At 44.1% G+C, this 13531-nt stretch overlaps 1 protein-coding gene across 1 annotated transcript in view; it reads left to right on the top strand.

The window, feature by feature from the left end:
- The first annotated feature begins 2325 nt into the window (after nt 1-2325).
- Nucleotides 2326-13531, top strand: part of LOC116441366 (follicle-stimulating hormone receptor) — a 214991-nt gene continuing 203785 nt past the window's right edge. The window contains exon 1 of the mRNA XM_032103184.1: nt 2326-2446. The gene's annotated coding sequence lies outside the window, so the exon portion shown is untranslated. The remainder of the gene's footprint in view (nt 2447-13531) is intronic.

The following is a 13531-nucleotide window of genomic DNA, read 5'->3' on the forward strand; positions in this document are numbered from 1 at the left end:
AGAATGTGGCCTTTGAGATATCAAAAGCTTTGTTTCAGTGGGCAGCTCCCGATTGCTGTGGTCATGCTGGAGGTGATCAGTGCTTATGAATAGCAGGGCCAAGCTGTCTGAGATGTGACACCAAAGAGCTGAGGCAACAGAAATGAAAAGCAATACTGGAAATCTGTGCCTAATTAATTTTCATGAAAGCAAAGCTCATTGTAGAGGTATGATATACTCTGCATGCTCCTGATAATATTTTTGAACGTGACCTACATTTTCTGTTACATTCCTGTACCTAGCGCTTCCTCTTTGTTTTGTGTTATGAATGTGTGCCTGAGAAAATGTTCCTTACCTTTGCAATTCCTACAGCAGCATGATATGTAAAGAGACAGAAAATGGCTTGAAAAAAGCTGAATTCACAGTTAGTCAGTGAGAAACAAATCCTGTCTGGAGTTGCTGTCTCATAGGCTTTTTGTCCCATTTGCAATCCGCATGTCATTTCTGTGAAAGGAAGTCCTACAACAGAGGATGGCTCTGACAGGTCTCCTGTCCTGGTAATTTGTTGTCTTGATGCCCTGCATGACCATCTGGAGACCATATCCAATATCCAGTGCTGAGATGGGCTCTCACTGAGCTTATTGCAAACTGCGGGAGCCTGAGTGGGAGCTCACCAGGATCACTTAGCCCTTTGCTGGTTTGAAACTTGGGTGGTTTTAAGCTTAAAAGCAAACAAAAAAGGCAGGAATCCCAAGGATAAGTGTTTCCCTGGAATCAGAAAGTTTTCCAGTGCGATGAGCTTAATTAAAACTAACAGAACATTTTAGTTGTGTTGTAGTCTTTTTCTCTAATGTGTTGCCCTTGTAACCTGCCTCAAAGAAAGCCATGTGGTGCATTTTGGAGTCCAATTTGAGCTGACCTGCAGGCAGTGGTGCATGGCTATCAAATGGATGTTTGACACACTGCTGCAAGCCAGAGAAGAGAGAACAGCTATTGCCTGCTGTTGCTGCCCCTGTATGGGGTAATCCATTTCTTAGGAGCAGTATGATACACCTCTGCATGGGCTCAGCAGAAAGCTACAGGTGCTATTGGACCTCCTCACCTTGCCCAGGCCAGTGAAGGGCCCCAAACTTCCCTCGTCCATCACTGTGATCTCCAGGAAGGAACCGCTTCGGTCTTCAGGGGGCATGGGCTATTTCCCTTGCTCACAGGTGCTCTGTGTAATGCTGGCTCTGTGATGTTTACACCTCTGAGCACTTTGCTCAGCAAATGACAGAGCTCTGGGTGTTACCTGCTGGCAGCCAGGACTTGCCACCATGGATAGAGTATTTGATAAGCAGTGTGCCCAGATGCCTTTCACCCAGAGCTGCTGCACAGACTTTGAACTGAATGTGCTCACTCTAATCTTCTCAGAGAGGTACATGGTACATAACTGGATTTAGACCAACAGCATGCCATTTTTAGTAAGTCATTTACTCCACAAGCAAGCCAATTAAAACATAAAGTATTTACAGCTTCCACCATGTCAGTGCTGAACCTGATATCCTGGGATGCACTCTGCCTACCTCATCTCATGCTCTTGAGCATCCCAGCAGGCTCAGTGTTCCATCCGTTCTTTTTCTTGCCTATAGCTCAGCACATGCCTCGAAGTCGGGCTGACTCTGCTGATTGACAAAGAGCGTCAGATGTTTTTTTGACATTAGATGTCACACTGTGAGTGGAGCTATGCAAAACAGGTCCTTCTACAGTTGTCTGACAGCCACTGTGAATGCTGCTGTCAGCTTGCTGGGCCGGGTGCTGTGTCCTAGCACAGGTCTTGGCACCGAGAATTTTCCCCTTGCTCTTGATAGTCCTGTCACCAGATTTGCAGAATGCACGGGTAGAAGCCATTAGTGCTATTATTCAGCTCCTTGGTGAACTAGGGGGTTAATCTGAGTTTTATGAGGGCAGACTCTTCCTCTCAAGTGGAGGAAGAGAGAGATAGGGGACTTATCTCTGTGTCACCTGATCTTAGCACTAAATTGAGAAATAGAGGTGAAAGGGCTTGGCAGATTATCCTTCTCCTGTATTTTGCTTTCAGTATAAGTTCTGGGTTTTATTCTGTTGACAAGATAAAAAGCAAATGATTTGAAATAACTTCTTGAATCTGCCTTTCACTGTCTTCTTTGGATGCACTGAGAAGTGAACGATACCATCGCCAAGGGCTGGAAATCCTGCCTGGATAACTGCAGTCCTGTGCATAGCTCCTGGCAGAGCAGGCTGTAGCTTTTCCACAGGGAGAGGGATAGCAAACCAGTCAGAGGGAAGTGGTTGTAATGAACTTAATCCCATTAAGCAAAGTATTAGCGGGACTGGAGATGGTGTTGATTGCTAGCACCTGCCTGGTGGCCTTCCCAGGAGACACCCCTGGGCTCTTTAAATTCCTTGGGGAAGGGTAGGGGCCTTTCTGCTGCTTGTCTCCTCTGAGGTAGGTGCAAAGTCATGAGTACTCTCCTCTTACTAAAATGCAGAGTATGTTTTTGTGTCCTGGTACTTGCTCTCTGACAGGTTCTCAGCAGACCTCAAGCTTGCTTCTGTAGGAGTTGTTGTGATTTGTAAGTTCACTTCCATAGTGTGATTTCTTTTGTTGTGTTTGGTCCCCAGGTGCGGGTTTTCAGTGAAAAGATTAAATTGTGTGTCTGGAGACTGTCCTCTTGCTCTAGCAAAAATGCACAATTGTAACTTTCTCCTGGTCCAACCTTAAGTAGCTCAGATTTGTGAGATACTGCTGCTCTTGTTCCAGCATTTTTTCATGCTTTACCTGCCCTATTACACTTGGTTTGTGCCTATGGTGAGTGATTGCATCGTAGAAACCATAAACTCTGGAGGGAAGGTGTGGTCCCTGTAAAGACTCTCTGTATAGAGCCTTGGTTGTTTGCCCCAAAGCCCCCAAAGAGATTATCTCCCCTAATGATAAAAATGAGGTCAAATATGCATTTCACTTGTGAATGGACTATTGGAAAATGCTTAAATACCTGCTTGGTAGCAATCTGTGATGAATGCGTGGCAGAGAGCATGGCAGGCTAGGTATGGAAAAGGTGCAGTGTTTTGTGATGGCTTTTCCTGGCAGGAGGTGGGAGTCCTGCCTGCCTCCTTTAGTCCTTGCACCTGTCCTCCTATGCCCTGACCTGAGATAGCAGGGAGGGAGTTTGTCCTGGATTAAAAAGTGATTAAGTTTTTACTTATCCAAAGCCCTATACCCAACACACAGCTCTCCAGTGTGATTTGGGCAGTAAGGCGTTTCCATGTGCATTATTTTGGCTGGCAGGTACCTGGTTTGAATTGTTTTTTATACAGGCTTGTCAGTATAGTTTTTTTCTAGCAAGCTCTCACCCAGTGGAAAAATCTTGTAATAAAATAGTATTTATTTAGTTGAAAAAATTTGAAAATGCTGTTGCTGAAATAAATGTCCCCTGTTGCTTTTCCATATATGTATATATTCAAATGGAGACGTGACCTTGGAGTTTCAAAGCTGATGCATCTCTGTGCAGCTAATAGAGCACACTTTTCTTCCACTGGGCAGGTATCTGTAAAAGAAGAGTTTTATGACAGTGTTTGAGCTTTGGGCACTAAACCCTTTTCCCTGTGTGTTAGTGAGCAGCTGCTGGTAAGTCGGCCAGCAGATGTGAGTCAAACCTGGAAGGTTCTCTGTGGGGTACAGGGCCTTCACTGCAAAATTCCACTTCTGTTACTGTCTGGGATAAGCTGCTCCTGCTGTGTCCCCCAGGTGATACTGAAATGGGTCTGCAACAAGCAGAGATGAGGAAGAGAAGGCAGACTCTGGCACCAAAGGTGGTTTCACAGCAGTTATTTGGTCTTGGGAAATTTTTCAGGGGGCCATTGGGGTTTTATATCTTGAGTTAAGGGGCCCTGCTATAAAAAAAGGAAGCTCTCTGTAATGTGGGCAGAGGGCAGAAGTAAAATCCCCTGCTTGGGTTTACTCTGTGTGGCAAACCTAGTCTTATTTCTCTTTTATCCACTCTGATCCCTGCCAGCTAGCCAGGAAGCTACCTGCTGCTGCTTCTAGTCAGCTCATGCTGGGATGATTGTTGGCTTAGCAGGATGCACATTAAGTGGCACTAAAAATAAATAGAAAATTGGGTTTTCTGGCTCTCTTTTTTGATTTTCCTCCTTTAAATGAAAGAAATTGTTAAGCTCTCAGGATTGTTAGAACAGAAACAAAACAAAGAAGCCCCTGCATTGCGAACACCTTCTGAAAGCAGGGCTACATGAGGAGGAGATGCCATCCCTGGTGGGTGCTGCAGTACAGGCATCTCCCAGATGAGCCATTACACTCCCACAAGGAGCTTGACAAAGTGCTGCCTCTTCCCCATGCAGAGACCATGAAGCTGCTCTTACAAGCACCTTCAGAAATAACATCTTTCCACTGAGGCTTCCCAAAGCCTAGGGTGGAACACCCGAGTCAATTCTGAATGATCTATTGGAAGGAGACAAATGAGACCACCCTGAGTCCCTCTTTTCTTCCCCCAAATGTTGTAGCAGTATAGCAGTTGTGCCAGACTAAATGCTGACAGTCTTTAACATAATTTGTCTGTACTAAATGCTGCACTTCATGTACTATATTTATACCCATCTATTCCCTTTCATGTCAGATAAGTTCTAGTGTGTGGGATGCATAAAGAGATTGACTGAAAAATAATTTTTAACCCTGTGAGTCCTACAGCTTCCTGCAAGTAGGGAAGGTTGAGGTTATTTTCCTATCAGATGGTTATGGTGTGCTTTACTCTTTTTTACTTGACTCTTTATTGTGTTGTACTATTATAAAACTATGGTGTGGAAGTTGCAAAAACCTTGGTTGTGAGGTTTATATGCCACGCAGCAATGCAAAACTTAGAATATTGTGAGGGCTGCCTGGAACTTCGCTTAAGAAGTGACTTGGGAAACCCTCCCAGCTGTGAAGGAGGTTTACCCCTAGGCTGTAGCACTTAACTGCTGTGTCCCTCTTAACTAAAAGGAGGCTCCTACTAAACCTTCCCTGAGAGGAAGCCTGGAATCTTGGTGTGATTGAAGTCCAGCAGACATTCCTATCCATCCTTGGGAGGTAGGAGCTGGATGAAGTTTTTCTTCTCTGGTGGGTGAATTATAGTGTGGAGGTGCCTCTTCAAGAGTTCCCTTTCCTGCCTGTATAGAGAAGCTGGTGTGAAGACTCAGCATTGTCCTAGCTTCTCCTATGAAAGGTGTTTGTCATCGTCTCTTTTCAGAGGGTGAGACAAATGCTAAACACCTCTACAATTTTATTTATATGTGTATGTATTCATGTTGTTGTCAGGTGTTTCTTTAGCTTTATGCTATATACAGTAAAGGGCAGCAGGAGAGTCAAGATTGACAGGGTTTATATCTATAGATCTGCTCTCAAGCAGACAAGGACCAGATTTGAGTCATTGCCTGGCTTTAATTTCTCCAGACCAAGTTCTACTTTAACGTCCCCCTGAACCTAAAGCAAATCCCTTCTCATTTGCCTGCCTTGGTAAGTGCTGAGCACAGACGCTCAGCTGCTGTAAATAATGTTGGCTCTGACGTCAGGGCTGTTACAACAATTGACATCAGCTGAAGACATGTCTATGCCTAAGCATAACCTACAGGTATTACAGCATGATTTACAGAGGCTCTTAGCAGTGTAAACCATATGTTTTATAGCTGCTGAGAAGGAGAAGAAAGTATTTGACAACAAGCAAAGGCATATTTAGTAGCATTTTTATTTAGATGAAATTGCCCAGTTAGGGGTTTTTAGGAAATACATTTGCTGTGCTACACAGCACCACATAGTTCAAGCACATAGTACCCCAGGCATTCAATTTATCATAATCTATCATGTTAACTTGGCTAATTTGACACTGAGTCCTGCAGAAATGCTCTCAGACAGTTCTGCATTGTCTGCTAATCTCCATGACATGCGAGCCTGTGGGAAGGACCCTAAAGAAAAGCAGACTTTGGTGCTTTGGATTTGAGGGAAGGGAAAAGAATAGATCTCAGTCGTTCATAGAATCATAGAATATTCGGAGTTGAAAGGGACCCACAAGGATCATCAAGGTCCAGCTCCTGGCCCTTCACACGACAGCCCCAAGAGTACTGTCCAAACACTTTTTGAGTTCTGTCAGGCTTGGTGCTGTGACCACTGCTGTGGGGAGCCTGTTCCAGTGCCCATCCACCCTCTGGGTGAAGAACCTTTTCCTGATATCCAACCTAAACCTCCCCTGCCACAGCTTCATACCATTCTCTCAGGTCCTGTCACTGGCCACCAGAGAGAAGCGTATTCATTATATTCATTATCCTGTAATATGACATAAATAATAAGTACAATATAGCGTATTATTATTATATTAATTCATTAGTATTTCTTGTAATTCACTTAATCTTTGGAAACAGCTGTACTGAAATACTGTTCCTCCCATGGTGTGAGTAAATGACAGCAAATTTCAACTAAATGTGCCTTGAAGGAGGGGTGACTCTCTGAAGTCTTGCTGTGGAAGAGCTGGATAATGAACTGAAATGTGACTGAGAGGCAGCAAGGACAGAGAAGGGGGTATCTCCTGGAGAGAAAGGATTCTGCTTAAAGGTCTGAAGCCCCTCGCTGTGCAGCTCCTTGCTGAGCAGAAACAGGCAACTGAAGCAATGCTGTTGAGTCTCTTGCAGCCCCCAGCAGTGACTTCAACATTTCGCAGTACTTGAGAACTGATCTGGAGACTGTGTTAGTGCTAGGAAGCCAGGGAAAATGCTGCCTGCCCAAACTGCTAATCCTGCACATGCAACCAGGCTGACCTTGGCTTGTGTCAGCAGGGTTCCTGCATCCTCTTGAGTTGCAATTCCTCATAGTTTGTTTAAAAGAGAGTGCTAACCCAGCCTGGACTGTGCAGGGGCAGATCTGGGAAAGAGAAAATGAGAAAATAGAGAGGTGCCATCAGAATGGGTGTCTTTCCTGTGGTACAGCAGCCACGAGTCGAGGTATAGATGCTGCTCAAGAAGGAATATCATCTCCAGCACAGCGAGGGCTGTGTGTCCTGGTCTCTCCCTGAACTGGAGTTGCTTTTGTCATTAGGTAACCCCTGACAATATATTGTGACAGTGCAGAAGTGAAAGGGGATGTATAGTTAGGCTTTACCTTTGTAAGTCTCAATTGTTGATCTCTATGAGCTAAACATTCAAGGACAGAAAGGTACGTAAGGAAAAGAATCCTCTTTAATTAGACTGCTCGAGCTTGGATATCTTCATTGTTAAACATTTGCTAAGACAGCTGAGGAGCCAAAGGGGATTATTTTGTCTATTATTAACTAGCTGCTGAACATTTCCTAATTGATACTATATTTTCTCTTTCGTTAATAAACATTACCAGAGTTTATGCAAAATTAGCACTTGCAAGTATTGCCTGTTTAAATGGACTCCTAAGTACAGATTATTGCCAATTTGCTTTTGGAAGTTTAAGTAGTAAACCTGGAGTGTCTTACAGCCACTGACTTCTGGCAAACAAATTGATGTCACCTTGTTTCTCTTCGATGGTCTATCCACAACAAAATCCAATACGTAGTCATGTCCATTTGGTATATTAAAACACAAATGGTTTTACAGTGACATGGAAAACTTCTGACAAAACCCAGGGTTGTAACATCCAGATCTGTACTTAGAAGGGTGTCTTTGAGGCAGAATTTGTGGGACCTTTTATTTCTAAAATTTCAATTGTGAATATGCACAAAAATCAAAAAAACCCACTTTTTATTTGTAAAAGAGCCAGTGTTTCATGACTGGATGTGAGATCTAAGCAGAAAAGTGAATGGAGCCAGGGATAAATACTGAAGCAATGATGCTGGAGGCATGTGTCCCTGTAAGAAATCCCTCTCTGCACTGGATGTACGTGCAGAAGCTGTGCAATGCCCTGGTTTTACATTGCCTGTGATAACAGAGCAAACAAAATTTGTCATAATCAGCAGGTGACTCGTACCTGGCAATTTCACATCAGGGCTTGCTCACAATTTACCTCGTCAGAAGCACAGGTCTGCTGATGCATCCCTGCTCTCCTGCCTGGAGGTCAGGCTAAAGGATCCAGGGACCATAGCCTGCTTTTAGGGCAGTTTCTGTCCCTGTTTCAGGTGATGTTGGCAAGGAAAGCAGAACAATTACTTGGAGCACAGCAGAATTACTCCTTGGTTGACAATAGAGTGAGTTATTTGGCTGGGGGTCCATTTATAGAGCTGGATTGAGGGGCAGTGCCAAGGAAATTGGAGCGTGCCTTCTGGGGTGTGTTTTCAGCCTGTAAACTAATGGGTTTGTTTATATGGTTGAAATACAAGGTTCCCAGGTAAGCATCTTCGGGGACAGAGGTGTGCAATTTGAATCATGTAGACATAGCAGAAAGGTTGCATGACACTGTGTGTTTGAAAAACAACCAAACACCCAAATTCACCCACACAGGTTCCAGGTGTATGTCATAATTCTAGGTATTTTGTTAAAAGTGTCTAATATTTTCTCCTGCATTTAAGACAGTGTATATATAAACAGACAAAAAGAAACAAAACTAAGGTTGCACTGACGAAGCCAATTCTGGAATTTCCTTGCTTTTGAGACCTCAGCTACCTGAACACTAGGTGTGTTGCTTTGGGTTTGGTTTGGTTTTATTGTGAAGTTTTAGAGGCTTCTGGAAACACAAACACAATATATCTTGTAGAAACTGTTCTGTTTCTTGTGATGTTCCTAAGTGTGGAAGATATACTGCGGGAGGCTGTCATGTGAGCCACCTGTGGCAGGGTGCCATAGATGTCAGCCAGCCACCAGATCAGAATGAAACATTGATTTACTATTTCTCTCCTGCCAGAAAATAATAGTCCCCGTTGTGACCTCAGGCGCCTGTTGCACTGAAGTTGTAGACTTTTACAGTCTCACCTTCCTGCTTATTCTTGCTCTTTCTGCAGTCAGCTCCTGGTACCAGCTGATATTCCCACAGACACTCAGCTCCTGTTTCTAACATCCCCACATCTGCATAGGGACCTGCGTTGAGGAGAATGTGCAGAATATTCTCCCTGTTCTGAATCAAGTCCCCCTCCAGCACGCAGGAGCAGTGCTTGCAGGATAAATCGTGCTCGTCCCTGGAATCTTGTCTTGGGGAAGGTTGTTTGTGTGCAGCAGGGGTGGCACAGAGGAGTGATGTGCAAGGGGAGCAGGGTCAGCCCGGCTGGCAGATCCCTGCCACCACTGAGCTCCACCAGGCTTTCAGCTTTCTCTCAAAGTCTACTGGTTTCTCAGTGGATGACTAAAATGCCCTTTGGTTTTCTTCATGTGGGCATCAGATTCTTTCTGTAAACTCACACTGAGGAATCTCTGTGATTTCTGCTGCTGTCTTCAAAAAGAGAAATTCAGAGCAAGCCAGAATAGCTAACAATATTCTTTCATGCTGCTAGATGGTCTGGCCAGACCCGACTCGAATCCTGTATCCTGTCATCTCACCACACAATCCGCTGTCTCTCACCCTTGAAATAACTTCAAATTCGGAAGTGGCACCTGAGTTCCCACTTCAGAGAGTGGGCAGTGACTAGTTTTGAAGCAAAACAGGTGAGAGGTGCTGCATGGTCTGTCAGGGTGAAACCAGTCAAGAAGAAAAAAGAGTGGATAAAAAAAGTGGGAAGAGGTGTGCAGGCTTTCAGAAAGATCAGCAGATAATTTGAGTGTTGCTGCCTGTTCTGAGCTTCCCCTCCCCCCTCCCAAAGACATGTGCTCATAGCTCCTTTGTTCCAAGCGCGGGCAAAGCCAAATGTAACTCAGACTCTTCAGCAGTGTCTCATTGGCCGGTCACCCCGGGTCCGCCCCCAGTCCTCCGCTTTGCCCTTCTCCTAATAAAAGATGGTCGAGGGGAGGCAAATGCCCTCTCTCAGCTCAGCTACTTTCCTGTAAACATCTCTGGTCGTCTGTCTCATTTGAAGGCTTCTAACTGCAGGGAATTGAGCGAGCAGGGAGCTATATTTCTCCCTCTTTGCTTCTGCTGATGGTATTTGCTCTGCAGCTGATTCAGGTACCGATTCTAGAGCTATTAAAGTGCTAGATCGCCCATGCTACCTCTCAAGGCCGCTCGAGGCTTTCTAAGGCATTGAAATACAAGCGCTAGCCGGTATAAAGCTGAAAAGATACCTTCCGCATTTGAGTATGTTTTGCATTATTTAAGATATCATCTGGCAATTGTAGTTTGCCCTTAGAACAGCCCATTAAACAAGAGGTTTTTATTTTTGTAGTATACCACAAAGGTAAAACTTGTGTGGAAACCTTGTTGACATATATTTAGAATAAAGAACTTCTGTCTTAGTGCCAAATGAAATCATTGGGAGATTAAATTTCTTCTTTACTGTAGAGAAATACATCTTGCATACACCTGTTAGTGGCAAATTTTGGCAGCTGTTGTCTAATAAGTAAATTTATCTGCTGCTATTCTATTTTGAGACTTGTTAATTTAGAAAAATGTTGAAAAGGAAGGTGTGAGGAATGCTGCCTTCCTCTGAGACACAAATATGCATGGCTAAATTGAAGACAAGTTCATGTAAAATGCCTCTGTTATCCAAATGCCACATTTAGGTTATTATACTTTTACAAATATTGCAGTGGCAGAACAGCTGTAAGAAAGTGATACAGGGAGAATGCTAAACAAGAGAAATGATGTCTGTACCCTGCAGTTGCTGTGCATTGGGAAAACGGATGTATGTGCCAGGGGAGCACCCAGGAGCTGGAGGCAGCTCCAAGGAAAGGCTGCCCTGAGAGAAACCAAAGCTACTGCTGGGCCCCTGTGAGGACTTTGAAGATGGAATATATTTATATTGTAGGTAGAGGTGAAATCTGCATTCCACAGAGTTCAGCCGTGAAACTTATGCTAAGATCAGTGGCACCAAAAAGGGGAGGAAGTAAGTTCTTCCACAACTTGAATCTCCCAACAGTGGCCTGGCAGGATTTTAAAATAGAAATAAAGGAATTAAAGGCAGACTTGCAAGGATCAAGGAAACTCTCTGCTTTGCAAATAGTACCTGGTGGTGGAACAGGAGCAGGAACCAAGGCAGGGAAAGAGCAGAGCAACTTTGTTAACATCAGAAAGAAAATAATGGCTTCTGAATGCAAATCCTAAGGACCAAAGTTCTGTGGTCCACCCCCTTGACCAGATGATGTATTGTAATAAAATAATGGCTCTGCCGGCAGATGATGCAAGTTAAGCAACATTTCCAATGCCAGCAATCTATGTAAAGAGAAATTATTCAAATGCAGGAGAAGAGTGAAAATTAAATAGCTGGAGATGGATGCAGAACAGCTAAAGATAATTAAATTACATAGAAATAAATTAGTTACCATAATGGTCAGATTAGGAAATAAAACACAGAAGCATAATCCTGCCAAGCTTTTGAGTAGAGCAGCAGAACTGGAACTTAACTGAACTGACAAATGAGAGAGAGATTTATAGCTCTTGCCTAAATTTACAAACAGCTATGAGTATTCAAATTTTGCTGTCACATCTGAAAGCAATCAAAACTCATCCTGCCTGGACCTTGTTAAAATCCTAAATTTAGTTATTTTCTATAAGGTTTTGAGGCAATCTTAGTTGATGACTTTGACTGAAATTGTTGGACCTGATGGATTTTGGAATCCACTTTGCATCTCAGGCAAATTTACACTCAAAAGTTAGTGCTATGAATATGAGAAATAAAAACTTACTTATCACAACACCTGTGAGCCAGATTGGTGTTACTTGCATGGCTTCAGTAACAAGGTCTTATACAGCGCCATGGCTGTGACCTAATTTGGCTACTTTGTGCCTGGAAACAAACCACAAACAAAGCAGCAGCGAGATAAACAGCAGAGAGATTATCTTCTTTTAGCACTTGCTGAAATCACCTGAATGAATGAGCTGCTGCAATTCATCTTCCAGCGGTCATTTGTCCGTGCCCCTTCCCTTGGAGGCGTTTTTGCCGTGGCCAGAGGGGATGGCTGTGCCTGCTGAAGGGCAGCTAGGCTGAAGCAGCTCAGCAGGTGTCTGGTGTGCCCTGTGAATGTCGTGCAGTGCTGCTACCAGGGCGTGGACTGGCACCCAAGGGTGCCTGTTCCATCGTGGTTCCTGCAGCCACGCGGCTCACAGTGGGGAGGAGGGGCAGGGTGCTCCCTTTTTGTGGAGCTGGAGGGATCCCTGTTTCCCGGGCACAGAGGAGGGCTGGGACTGTCCTGCCTGCTTGGGGCAGAGGATAAGCTATGGTCACCCCAGGCTTTGCTCAGCCTGTAGCCCTGCTCTAGACCATCCCATGGGAGTGGGTGGCTCTGGGAGAGCTCCCATGGGGTGATCCGTAGTGGATCATTGTCATCTCCAGCTTTTCATAGGTGGCAGTGCTGAATTGCTTGCCAGATAAATGTGGGGGAGGCTGAATTAGCAGGGCGATGAGGGGATAGACAGGGTCCTCAGAGCATGCAGGACTGGGGTACCTGCACCCCTCCAGCAGCAGCACCCCCAGCTGGGATGTGCAATGTGGCACAGGAGCCTGCTGAGGTGTGTGGGTGTCGCTGCTGAGTTATAGTTCAGCTCCTCAGATGGACATGAACACCTAAGAAAGCATAGAGCAGGTTCTTTCTCTTTTACTAATTTAATTTCAGAACTGTGTTGACCTTTCAGTGTGGTTCTATTAGCATCCCTGCTCCTACAGTTTGAAGCTCCTTTCTAGGCTGCTCCATGTGCTGATCAGTCTGTCTTTCATGGTGACTTTGAGCTGACTGGAAGCAAATCATTCTTTTCTTTTTTTCTTATTTTATTTTTAATAGTAAGACTCTGTGAGCTACATTTTGACCTTGCAGGGGAGAAAGTACGAAGCAGTAGTAGCAACTGATGTATGGGAAAAATCTGGATATTAATAAATACATCAGTCCCAATGAGGCTAGAGCAACACAAAGAGATTGATGTTTTTTCTCAGGTCACAGTTTTGCCTCTGGCAGTATTAGCATGGATGCCATTTATTCATCAGTGTGATTTTGTTTACAAAGGCAGATATATTCCTACCTTCTTTATTATGTTTTGAGCTTTTTTTTTTTTTCTCTCAGCTTAGAACTTGAGGGCTGATAATTGTACAGTGAGGCTGCTGGTACTTGTTCATTTTCCAGGGGGGATCAAGAAATGAAGACCCTTTGATTTTCACAGTAATGAAGTAGGATGGCCCAAAATGGTACAAGTATAGAAAGGATTAGCTTGGCCTTTTCGGCCATTCATGCTTGGCATCATAGAAACACTGCACAACTATTCATGATTTTCTGTATGCTTTCTATTTTCCTTGTTGTCATGAATCAAGTGAGAATGAATGCCCTGCATTCATTATGAAAATCATTTTGATGGTTAGGGTAATGGGGATATGCTCAATGTTATGAGGTAACAGTCTTTTTAGAATACTTTAAATAACATATTTAAGCAAACAGTTGGGCAGTCAGCACCTCCCACAGATATGAAATTATCTCTGGCTTCCAAGAGGGGAGAAAGTTTAATAATTTTACTTCTTTCATG

The sequence above is a fragment of the Corvus moneduloides genome, chromosome 3 (assembly GCF_009650955.1).
Source record: "Corvus moneduloides isolate bCorMon1 chromosome 3, bCorMon1.pri, whole genome shotgun sequence".
Taxonomy (NCBI): Eukaryota; Metazoa; Chordata; class Aves; order Passeriformes; family Corvidae; genus Corvus; species Corvus moneduloides.